Source organism: Pygocentrus nattereri, chromosome 17 (genome assembly GCF_015220715.1).
Source record: "Pygocentrus nattereri isolate fPygNat1 chromosome 17, fPygNat1.pri, whole genome shotgun sequence".
NCBI classification, from domain to species: Eukaryota; Metazoa; Chordata; class Actinopteri; order Characiformes; family Serrasalmidae; genus Pygocentrus; species Pygocentrus nattereri.
This window is the reverse complement of record NC_051227.1, coordinates 9,017,460-9,030,612: the sequence shown is the minus strand read 5'-3', so window position 1 is coordinate 9,030,612 and position 13,153 is coordinate 9,017,460. Positions and strand designations below refer to the sequence as shown.

Genomic DNA, 13,153 nt, shown 5'->3' with positions numbered 1-13,153 from the left:
ACGCATCAGATTTAAACCCTAATGCTGGCCTACAAAGCCAAAAATGGACCAGCCCCTACCGACTTGATGGCAATGGTGAAATCTCGAACTGAACCACAAGCCCTTCGAGCTTCGAGTACAACTTGGCTTGACCCGCCATCCTTCAAGGTGCACAGAAGACAAGCATCGAGAATGTTCTCTTTACTGGCACCCAGGTGGTGGAATGAACTCCCACTGGCTGTCCGAACAGCAGAGTCTCTTGCTGTCTTCAAACTCAGACTGAAGACTGTCTTTTTACACAGCACTTAAATGAGCATTGAACTATAAGCTGCACTTACTTTATTGTGCTGCACTCTGTGTTGTAGTTTACTGTATTGTATCTTATTGTTATTGTATTGCATTGAATGGCACAGAGTTCTGCGTTCAACTCTGTTTCTTTTTCTCTTGGTGTCTGCAGTGACATATTTGTCTCTAGCAGTATCTGAGCTCAGGACCGTCTTTTTCTCTAAGCTATTGGTAACTAGCAAAGATACTTTCTCTAGATAGACAAAGCACTTCTTGTAAGTTGCTCTGGATAAGAGCGTCTGCTAAATGCTGTAAATGTAAATGTAAAGCTGTGGGCCTAAATAATCACACATTTTGCATCAAATTTGGATTAAATGATCTTAAATTTACTTGCTTATGTGGTTTCTGGCGCTATATGATGTAATATTATTCCTAAAACTGCACAAAACCACCGTTTATTATGTTTTATGCAGAACGTTTCCGAATAAAAAAGCATATCCGCTGGTGATCCAGCATATCCGATGCTTCCCGGTTCTGCTTCTTCTACAACTGTTACAACGTCCCTGATAGGAGGATAGTGGACCACCGTTGGCCCACTGATGGCAAAGCTGGCGGTCCACTGGTGTTTTGCTCAGCGGTTTCTGGGCAGCCCACCGGTGGTAAAATGGGGAATTTGATTAAAGTCCACTCATCATTGCTTATTTTCCGCTCACAGTCTAATTTTCTTGTTTTTTCCTTGCTTCCTTCTTTAATTATACTTGGTAAATTAGTTTAGTAAATCATTTTGATCCAGCTCAGCATCAGCAACAACATCTTCTATAAAAGAATTTTATATTATATTATATTATTTTTATATATGGATCTTTATATTATTTTTCTCTTGGCAGTTTGTAATATGTGTTTTATTTTCCAAGTTAAAATTCTCTGTGCATTTAAAATCAGTTTGAGAAGATTAAAGTAGGTAGAGCTTGTGTTCACTTTTTCTGGATGTTGGTGTGTTTGTTTACCCATTTCCAGGCCTCTCCTCGCGGAAGCCCAGTATTATATGTAGTTATAAAGCAGCTCCTGGTTTGACCAATCAGTGCTCAGTAAATTGAGCTCATGATGTAATTGATGATATTAATGAGTCTCTGTGGCGGCTGTGAAGGTGTCCAGGAAAAATATGGACCCAAGAAATTCTTGTTCCTTTTTATTGTTTTTCTGTTTATTTGAATTATGAATACGACTTTATTCTAATGTATATTCTGATAAACTCACTGCCGAGGGAAACTTTCATGCAGCACTGTATGCCATGAAAATGAATTCATACTGAAGATAATTTACATAGACATCAATTTTGTAGTTGAAGTCTCAAGCTATTCACTGAAAGTCCTGAAGTTTGTCTACTCATTTTTATTTTTACTGCATTCATCATTATCTTGTCCATTTCCATAGACAACAGTATATCATGAGTATATAATGATGCTACTCGTTGGATATAACCTTATACTACTTGGCACCATTAACCCTAAAAGCTGAAAACCATGTAAATTTGATCTGAGCCACGAGGCTAATGTAGTTAACAAGCAACAGAAGCTGAACTAGACCATCTAAAACCGTGTTGAGTTGTGAACTAACTCAAGCAGACTTGTTTATGTGCTTTCTGACACTGTACACTGTAGTGTTTCTATAAAAACGAATAATATTTTATAGAAAATTCGTCTTTCAAGATGCGACACCTGTTCTTGGCTACTTATTAGACATTTTCATAGATAAGAGTAAAGATGACTGGAAACTTTTTACAGGCACAATGAATAACAGTAAGGATTTAGACTTTTCTGATTGGCTACATATTGGCTTCCATTACTTGTTAGCATCATTAGCCCAGTAGCTTCAATGCAAAACTAGCCCCTTGACCTAAAAGGAAGCACTGCACTTGACATCATAGCACTGTTGTTCTACCTCGGCTAAAATGGATGTAATGAATCCATGACGTGGGAGAATGAAAGGAAACTGGAGGTTGGGGAACTGGCCCTGTGACCGGACGCTGGTTTGCCGGTTCGATCCCGAGCACCGACAGTACATGACTGAGGTGCCCTTGAGCAAGACGCCTAACCCCCAACTGCTCCCTGGGCGCTGCGGATTGGGCTGCCCACCGCTCCGGGCAAGTGTGCTCACTGCTCCCTACTGTGTGTGCACTCACTAGTGTGTATGTGGTGTTTCACTGCACAGATCGGTGAACTTTCCCCGTTGTGGGACTAATTAGTATCACTAAACTTAAATAAATTAGACCAATGATGTGTTTAGCAATACTATCTACCCAATGTTGGCCCAATAAGAAAATGTGGTTAAACAAGCCGATGTTCTCTGCTAAAATATTGCTTTCAAATGTGTTGCGTAACTGCAACATGCGTTGATGTACACCATGCCCAGCCCTCCAGTTCATTTGCCTGGTCTCGATAGCCCCAGAGTAATGGTGTTTATGAGTCCCATTAGCCACGTTTAATCACCGTTGGTGATAATTTGATGCACTGCAGTATTATATATGTGTTAATGTGTGTAGCCAGTGAGTTTGACAGGTTTGTTTACATTACTCTGCACAGGGAACTTGTGGATTGTAGTTCGCTCCCACTCTAGCCTTGAGGCTAACCACCAAGCGACATGGTTTATGCAGTAAGTGTGAGCTGCCAAATAAAAGGGCAGTTCGCTCCCATTTTATATGGATAGCCCCTGTAAATGATCCAAAGATGTTCAAACTGTAAACAAACTCTTTTGTCAGTTGATACAGTTGGCAGGGTTAGGATCAGGACCAAGATTAATGTTAGGTTTTGGGCCCAGGTTAAATTTTAGGAGCTGGATTTAGTGCCAGGACTAGATTTAGGGTTAGAGTTAGTAACCAAGGTTAGGGTTTAAGGTTAAGGTTAGCACTTTGGAAAATCAAGGTGGATTGAATAGATACTGTATTTATATAAATATAAAGTTAATTGCAAGGCAAAAATCTACAAATCGCCCACAGAGGGTTACCTAAATGAAGTTATTCTGGCATTTCTGTTGGTTCACCATGTTTCCTGATCCTTACTTTAGCATTGGTGCTAAAAGGCTACTACAGCATCATACTAACTGCCTCAAAATGCCAATTATCATTAAATAATCTTTAAAAGACTTGGTTATGAGGTTTCTGGCACTTACATACTGTTATCCATAAAAATGGAAAAAGAAGTGTCAGCCACCTTGAAGGCTTCCCACTAGCTTGGTTAGTCCTGTGGCTAATCGCCAAGCATCATGCTTTTGGTAGTAGGTCTGAGATGCCAAGTAAAAGAGAATTTCTGTTGGCTCACCTGGTCCTGGTCCCTTGCCTTCTTTGTTGATGCTGCAATAATATAGGATAAGCATATCCTGATGTACAAAGGAGTGAAGACGAGTAACGTAGCCATTTGTTTTGCAGTTGAAGCCAAGCTACATGCAAATAGGCCTAGTAATATACTAGTACCACTCATTAGTGGTCAGTTTTGACCACTGAGCCACAAATATCGCTGCTGTCTGAACAAAACCTTGTATCTCCAAAATGATAACTTTACAGGAGAAGGAAAAAACTTGGTTTACTTTTAATGTAAGTCAGTGGAACCAGAACTTTTCCTAAGTACTTTTGAGTCGTCTCTTTTTGTCCATTCGTCATGAAACTGGCGCACATTGTAAACGGCGATATGTACTTTTAAATTAGGTCAAAAACTGAAAAGCGACAAAAATGGACAAAGACACAGATTTGTTTCTATAACAGAGATATAGTTGTGTTGACGTCCCGAAGGCCTTGCATTTGGTTGCTTGCTTTCCAAGGTTTAAAGATGCCAACCTTTGCGTTTCCACCAAGATATTCCTTGAAATTCACCGGTGACGAATTTCCGAGTTGCGATGAACGCCTCGATTTCTAGAACCAGTAGCCACGACAAGAAACAATGACACCCTGCACACAGCCTGTTACCCTGTGCAACCCAAACCCTCAACTCTTGTCATAATATGGTTAATTTTTCATCTGTTTCCACTTTGCGTCCTGTACTCCCTCCTGTCGCGGCGGCTAAGGGCTGAAATATTGATGACGTGAGAAGCTATTGTTGTCACGCTGAGACTGATAGCACCTCGCTCTTGTTTTTTTGTCCGTTATCGCGTTGTTTCATTATGATGTTTTCTATTATATTTGCCTGTTAGATAAGCGCTGCTCATATGGCTTGACGCTTAAAAGCACGCCTGCAATAAGCTTCAGCAAAGCGGAACGGAGTTTTGAATAATTTGCTAGCGTCTTATCGCTCCTCTTCCTTTCTTTTCTCTCCTGTCGCAGGCCTATCTTTCCTATTACCGGAATCACAATCTAGAACCTGGCGTTACTCGACGCCATCAGGTGTAATACAGTTAACTCCACGTTATAACGTGGCGATTATTCCGAGCAAGGCCGGACGGAGGGAAAAAAATAAATGTGGGCTGAATTTGAAACCAATGAACGTGATGGTGGTGAGGCGCAATAATCTTTCTATCTCTGTCGCGCTTCCAGGTGGTGCTGATCATCCGAATCCCCTGCAAGAACACAGCATGCCTGCTTGAGATGAGTGACACAGGAAGAGCCTTCATCTGCGGTATGTTATAAATACACATACATAGACACTCTGCTCTCCTCGCCGTCTCCGTCACTTTCTCGTCTTCGTTGCAGGGGCCGATTTGAGCACCTCAATGCTGCCTCGTGTCGGTCTTGACACCTCAGGACTCTGCGGTTTGTGGAAGCCAGAGGCGGCCGGCTGAGCGTTGTTGAATGCACTCAAAGATGCAGCCGGCGACGCGTTAGTGCAGAACCTGTTAATTTGCTAGATAATTAGCCTGATCTGCTTGCTTTGGTCCAGAAGCTTGTTTGGCAACCTGTAGCAGAGGTTATGCAACCTGATACCTCGGAAAAGGGGAAGGCCAGCTGGGAACGCTGTAGCACCTTCATTCTTCCTCTGCATTGTTTGAGTTTACTTTAGCCCTGCAACATATAATTATTTCTATAATTGCTTAATCTATGAGCTATTATGCAATTAATTGGCTAATCAAACCACTATGCCTTCTGCTGTTTCACCTCTTTGCTTCTATTACAGCCATATGGCCGTACAGTGCTGCGCAAAAGTCAGAGACCGCTTTCCATTTGTTTTGTTTCCGGTCACATATAATCACATTTTTCAGTGGTTAATACGTCCACCCTGCTTTTAATAGGCCCACAATTCATTTCAAAGGACTTGTTTGAAGTTGGTTGCATTTTCTGCTTCTCACAATCCAGTTGATCTCTAACACGTTAACATCGGGACTTTGAGGTGATCAGTCTATTGTTCTGAGATCCATAGTTGTTCTTCTTTGTCCATTTTCTCTTATTTTATGTTTCATATTGTCTGTTTTCTTTTCTTAGTAGTGCCTTCCTGATCGCTACATGTTCTTTTCTTTTTTGGCGCGTAACCAGGCATGTTATGTCCACAGTGATCAGTTAGTTGATTGTGATACTCTTTCAGCAGAAAGGGTTCTAAACAGTACTCAAAAAGAAGGTTCTAACAAGAGCAGAACTCATTTTTGGTGTGTGATCTCAAAATGAGAATGTCTGGGAACAAATTTGAGATTTTCTGGCTGAATGTAGGTGGGATTGTGGACTTTGCATCCATTGTGGATGGAAACTAGTCCACAGGCTTGTGAAAGTGGAGCTCAAAATAGGAGGCAATGGTGGGCTTATCAACATCAACACCAAGTATAAAACATGTTAAAAGATTATTAGGTTAAGTGACCCTTATTATTCCCACAACGGGGAAATTTCACCTCCACATTTAACCCATTCGTGCAGTGAAACATCACATGCACACTAGTGAACACACACACACACTTGCCCAGAGTGGTGGGCAGCTCTATCCACAGCTCCCAGGGGTTAGGCGTCTTGCCCAAGCGTGTTTCCATCACATACTGTCGGTTCAGGGGATGGAACAGGCGACATTCCGGTCACATGAGATCCCTTTTGACCCAAAACACTAGGTGCTAAATTAGACCAAATACTAGTTCTCCAAGAAAAGGTGTAAGATTTTTCAGAAATGACTAGCAATTCTACCCCTTCACAGACTGAACCAAAGCAATCTGACTACCCAGTTTTGAAAATGAGGCTAAGTGACCTCACATTAAACCACAAAGCCATGAAAGTGAATGTGGTTTCATTGGTGCTAAATAATATAATACAAGTGCAGCCATATTGGCCCACGACTTCCAGACCAGTGGGCAGCTTTTGCTCAGTTTGAGAAAAAGGCCAGGCCTGATTTTATTTTGCAAATGTTTTGGGCATTAGCATGTTCAGTATTCTGCAGAGCTGTTTTGACTGTGCAGCAGTGGGGAATGAGGAGCTCGGTGGAAAGCTGAGTCACATTTTGTAGCCTTATAGTCAGCCTGCTGGCTGCCTAATGCATTTCTTACTGTTTCTCTGCTATTGCCTACAGGCCTCATTCACACTTTCCAGGTTTGCCTCATATTCAGTGGTCCTGGTGGCCCACTGCTCTGCATGTTTTCCTGGTTTTCCTTCTCCCAACCTCCCTGATCCAGTTAGGTAGCTGTGAAACATGCCATTACTGAAGTGGGCTTGGTAAAGACAGGGATGCAAAAGTGGGCCTATAGTTATTTCTGATGTTTAGATTGACTTATGAGTAGAACATTACAGAGCATAGCAATGTTTAACCCTTAGAACAACGCATGCCATATGTTGTTATTTTCAGGAGACCCTGGGCTACTCAGATATGCCACTGTTTGAGATGTAAATGCTGACCGAAATTTGTCATTTTTGCATCATTGCATTTTTTAAAATTAATTTGTTTATTTTTTGCATACAGAGATCTTGAAAACAAATGCACTAGAAGCCAATAGTCACCCAAATCTTGTCTGTATTAACATCCACAAAAACTTCTTTCAACCCACTCAAACTGGATCCAGCTGTTCACTAAGGTTGCACAGACTCAGTGATGTGCTTTAGGACACAGTATGACTTAAGTTGTGCTAAAGTGTTGGGCTAAAACTGATGCATGTTTGCAAAAGCTGCTTTTTGTAATAGCTTTCAATCTTTAATTCTTCAACTGATGACACATTTATGAATAGAAAGAACAGAAATCTTAAAGGTGTGAAGTTTTAAGGTTGTATTTACAGAAAAGATTTGGGTGACTATTGGCTTCTAGTGTTTGTTTGGACCCTTTGTAGCTCTAGCGCTAAACTAAATGAGCAGCTTTTTGGCCATTAAACATGCCAATTGACTACATCAGGGGTGTGTACATTTTTGCAAAACCAATCCTTTAAAGCAGGGAAAGCACTAAATGTGGGCCTCCCAGTCCAGGGTTGGGAAACGCTGAGCTAATCTATGTGTCAGTCATTGGTATCTCAGAATCTACCGCTCCATTGGCAAGCCAGTGGCTGGTAATGGTCTTGAATAGGCCTGACAAGCTATCAGCAGTGGTCTCGAATTGGAGGAATCCAATCTCACAGCACATTCCTTACAGCAGGCACGTCTAAGCCTGTCCGGTTCAGCCTTTGTTCCTTGGCTCAGTCAGTGGAGAGCTTGCTCTCCTGTACAATTCATGATCTATTTACAACCCCCTCAAAGGAATAGCATAAGAGCTTAGTGTATTATTCATATATGTAAATATAAAACTAGTTGACCGCTGCTGTGGAATGGTATTACTCACCTATGCAGTCTCCCGATAAATTACAGCATTGTCAGTTCTGACCATGAGACACTTTTTTTTGTTTGATAGAAAAAGTGCCAGAGGCTCTTGAATCAGTTTTTAAGCCTAAGAAATATGATAATGTGGACAGAAATAACTGATCATGGATCAGCGTTTTGGCAGGATCAATACATACTGTATAATGCATACAATCCAACATGAGTATGGCCCAAAGGCCAACGTGTAAACAGTCAGTTCTACTTTCATTAACATGGTAATACTGCCAACATGGAATGAATTGAGGTCATGCTAACAGGTTCCCACTAGATTAGAATAGGACCAGTGCAAAGTATTGTATCGTTTGTCGACCTACTGAGTTTTCTCTGTATATCTGCCTGATTGTTTAGGACCTTTTTGCCTATTTTCCGATTACACCTTTTGCAAATGAACATGAACATGCACATGAAAACAAAATGCACTGATGTGCAAATCATTTCAACCCTATTTTTAATTGAAAATAGTACAAAGACAACATATCAAATGTTGAAACTGAGAAATTGTATTGTGTTTTTGAAAAATAGCTGCCCATTCTGAATTTGAAGCCAGCACCACGTTCCACATATAAACAGAATCCAGAAATGCTGCCACCTTCTCTGGGCCAGAGTTCATTTAAAATGGTGTAAGGGGAAGTGGAAAAGTATTCTTGAAACATTTGGAGCATTTTGGAATGAAAATGATGACAAAGGAGCTCCTGAGCTGATGAGCAGCTGAAATACTATAATAGCAAAAACATATATAAGCCATGTAGACGTTTTATGGATGACGCAGTCCTTGAATATATGGAATGGCAGTGCTCAGATTAGTTGGTACCATGTGGCCTCTTGGTTAATGATACTAATTTACCAGTCGTCTGAGGTCAAGCTCAACAGTGCCTTCCTCTCGTTTTCCTAGCATTAATGTAATGTAGCCTGCTTTATACATGTACCTCACTTTAACCAGCTCACTAAAATGTTTCGTAGTGTCAAAATAGACACGTTATGTATAATTCTTGGAATAAATTAATGTTAACTAATGAGATAGTTAAGTCTAATATATAAATAAACTGCTTCACAAAAAATGCTACCACTGCTAACAAAACTCACTCACTTGGACTCCATCCCCCAGACTCCTCTGGGGGATCACATGACTCCTGTAAGTTTCTGACCTGCCTTCACACTCTAATCACCGGTCTCACTCTCCTGAATGCTGACTTGGGTCACCTGTGTTGTATGCCATATGACTAATTAGCTTTGGTTTATTCACCTGGGCTTAGACTAGGACCAGTGCGAAGTATTGTATCGTTATTTGACCTGAGCGTTTTCTCTGTATATCTGCCTGAGTGGTGGGCAGCCCTATCCACAGCGCCCAGGGCACAGTTGGGGGTTAGGTGTCCTGCTCAAGGACACCTCAGGCTCTGGGGATCGAACCGGTGACCTTCCAGTCACAGGGCCAGTTCCCTAACCTCCAGCCCATGACTGTCCCCAAATAATGAATGGATGCCAGTACAACCCAGATAGCACTATGCAAATGAGATCTTGCTAAATGCTCCCCACTAGCTGTCATTCATCTGTAGCCATTTTGATTGAAGTGCATCTGTAAAACAAATCAGCTGGGCTCGTAATGCTTAAAGATCCCCCCGAAATCCTTGCACACAGTGATCAGGACGCTTAAGAGTGCGTCGAGGAGTCACTGTTGATTCATATCATGGCTAAAAGGCTTCTGTTTCAGCAGCGAGTCTGTAAATCAGAGATAGAGAGCTGTCTTCAAATGACTCCATCCCTCACGCACACACATGCGCGCACACGCTGCAGCCCAGCTTAAATCCGACTCACTCTCCGGAGGAGATAAACAAGTGGGCAAACACGGACTTGGGAGCCAGCCAGCCTTTTTTCAGCAGGATATTTGTTTTTTGCAGAGCCAGTGCATGTGTTGCAGTGTGACTATCAAAAGGCCTCCTTAATAAAACATCGAATTATCATCTAAAATCATTCTGCTTTTGACGTTTGCCTTCGGGTCCCCCTCGTTAGATCCATCGGGAATCAGACGTTCAGATGCTCGTTCATACAACGGTAGTCGGTTGAGTAGAGCTTTTAAACCGCTACTGCTTTTAACCATTCAGAGTGGAACCGATCGATCATTTCATGGTCAGTATGGATGCTGCTTTCAGGAATAGATCTCAGACATTGATTCATGACTAATAGCTATACTAGAAGAGCAAAGTTCTTGGACAACAGAGCAATGACTAGCCATGCCCACAGGTTAGTACCAAGAACACAACACTGATTCACCTAGAAGACCCAGTGTTTGTCTACATGGCTATATGCTTGATTTTGTACACCAGCTGGCTGAAACATCTGAATTCAGTAATTAGATGGGGCGTCCATATACTTTTGTATCTTCAGTGTGTTTTCTTTTCTTTTTGTTGTTTTATTTTTTTTTACCTATTTATATTTGAGCTCTATATTGGCACAGCGCTCTTGTCCATTACTTTAAGCTCCACAGCATATGAGAGACAGGTACTTGTGAGTTGTGTATATGTGAGAGAGAAGCTGTGAGTGTCTATGTGTGTGTGAATCTATACTTCAATCTGGCCCCACACTGGAGCTTTACGTCGACTGTGTGTCCTCACTCCTTATCTCCCTGGTGCCAGCATGGCTTCTAAAAGCCTCTGGCCGCCTGCAGCCCTCCTCTATCGGCCCCAGCCTTACCACAGTCCAGTCCCTCGGAGCCCTCAGCCAATCCGGCACAGTTGGTGTCCTCGTATCCCCCTGCAAATGAATCATCAGAGCCTGAGAGCAAAGCTTAAACCCAGCACACGCACATAGCAGGCTGACCAAAGGGCAGCAACAGAGCTAAAAGCCTTAGCACACGCACAAGCATTATCTCTCGCCTGTGAGGCTGTAGAAGGACATCACCTGGATTCCCCCGGTTGGAACTGGATTTGGCCAAAACGTTTGACACAGCTGAAGATGTAGTGCCTTCACTCGTCATAAGTTAATAGCCTGCTTGACCATAGAAGATGCCAAGACTCAAGAAATGTTGAATTAGTCTCATTTTTCTATACGTTTGATTTTTGAGTTATTTTTTCAAACGTTTTACACTCTGACGTTGAGATGTGGTTTGGCGCAAAATATTTGATTGTAGAGTTCTTTACAGTGGTGGTGGTAGGAACCAAACTTTACAGTACAAATACAGCCATTATATTTGCTTTACATAACCACCAGTAAACGTACATGTCTTTGAGTTAAGCCTGGGATTTTAAGGGTTTTAAGGTACCTTCTACTCAGACATTAACAACGGACTTATTTTAAGTAAGTTACTCATGGTAATGGTAATGGTATGGTATCGGACTCGGCAGTGGTGAGTACTAAAAGCTATATTCTTTGTAGTTGTCTTATTATTGTAGTTGGTCTGAAAAAGATGGTTTTGATGCAACTGTAGTTAAAACTCACAGGACCAGATATACATTTGTGGGAAGATGTGGCTCAAAATATGGCTTGAAGCATGTGGTGCATAAAAATGTTGCTACAGAATTCCAAACTACCTCTGGAAGCAACATCAGCACAAGAACTGTGTGTCACAACCTTCATGCAATGGGTTTCCATGGGTAAATGGCTGCACACAAGCCTCACTATCTGCAATGCCAAGTGTCGGCTGGAGTGGTGTAAAGTATGGAACGCACAGTGCGAACAGTAAAGTTTGGTGGAGGAGGGATAATGGGCTGGGGCTGTTCAGGGTTTGGACCTCTTTTTAGTGAAAGGTAAAAACATTTTAGACAATTATATACTGCCAACTTTGTGGTAACAGTTTGGAGAACACTATCACCTGTTCCTGTGCACAAAGCAAGGTCCATAAAGACATGGTTTGATGAGTTTGGAACTCCAGTGGCCTGAACAGAAGCCTGACCTTAACCCCACTGAGCACCTTTGGGATGAACTGGAACATTGATTGTGAGCCAGGCCTTCTTATCCAACATCATTGCCTGACCTCACAAATGATCTTTTGACTGAATGGACACAAATACCCACAAACACGCTCTCAAATCTTGAGGAAAGAGTGGAGGCTGTTGTTAATGTCCAACAAGCTCATGTGGGTGTGATGGTCAGGTGTCCACATCTTTTTTGCCATATAATCTACATCTAGTCTGCCCTGTCAGGGAGTTTCAATAATTCCCCAATGAATCTGCTCGGCAGGCAGTCCGTGTCTTAGTCACAGGGTTGATTTGTGCTCTACTATTAGCCAACTGCTGAAGCATGGCATTGCCATTTTGTTCCCCAGTGATCCTCCATTAAAGTTTCCATCCATGAGAATGACTTTACAGGCAGTTCTGGCCTCCATCAGCTGCCCCCACCACTACCAGCACCACGTTCATTCAGCTCCAGTCTAGAGTCTACATCAGAATGACTGTGTTATTCAATAATAAATCTAAATCTTAAAGCTTTGGTTTAAATGCTCCTTCATTTCTAAGACAAATATAAATGCGGAAGCTGATACTTGCATATGTAGGAATCATTATTATATTGCATATATAAATTTATTAGCAAAATACAAAGTTGTTTTGTATGTATTTTTCTTAAACGTCTCACCTCCAAACTAGAGTTGAAAAATGTTGAACATCAATCATGATCATTATATCTTGTTGACATGGACATTCCAGGGTAAGCCAGCATTTAAAATATATTTATAAATATAGCGTATAATATAATTACCTTTCTTATTTGCTGATAACCATTTGAAGTTAGCTTAACTAGCTAGATAATGTATATATCACGGCCTAATGAATAACCCTACTGTAATGCGGGGGAGTGATGATGAGGCGGATGCATATGCTGATAGAAGCAAAATTTATTAGGGGTAAATCCATAATCAGGGTCTAAACAGTCCAGGGTCAAAGAGCCAACACGGAGAGATGGAGGGACAGACATAACAGAAAGGAACACAGACTAGACACACAACGGAGGCCAGACGAAACAACACCGTACAAAGACCAGCAACTAACAAGGGAAAACACAGGGCTTAAATACAAGAACAACGAGGGTTAACAAGACACAGGTGAAAACAATCAAGGGCGGAGTCTAGAAACAAGGGGGCAGAACAGGGAAGAATCAGAACAAGGAAGCACATGGACAAGACCAGAGGTAAACACAAGCACTTGGAGGACTGGTGGGGCCAATCGT

General features: G+C 41.8%; 1 protein-coding gene across 1 annotated transcript in view; it reads left to right on the top strand.

Annotated features, from left to right (window-relative positions):
- Positions 1-13,153, top strand: part of lrfn1 (leucine rich repeat and fibronectin type III domain containing 1) — a 238,416-nt gene that overhangs the window by 171,848 nt on the left and 53,415 nt on the right. Inside the window, exon 4 of the mRNA XM_017719121.2 lies at positions 4,787-4,868. The gene's annotated coding sequence lies outside the window, so the exon portion shown is untranslated. The remainder of the gene's footprint in view (positions 1-4,786; positions 4,869-13,153) is intronic.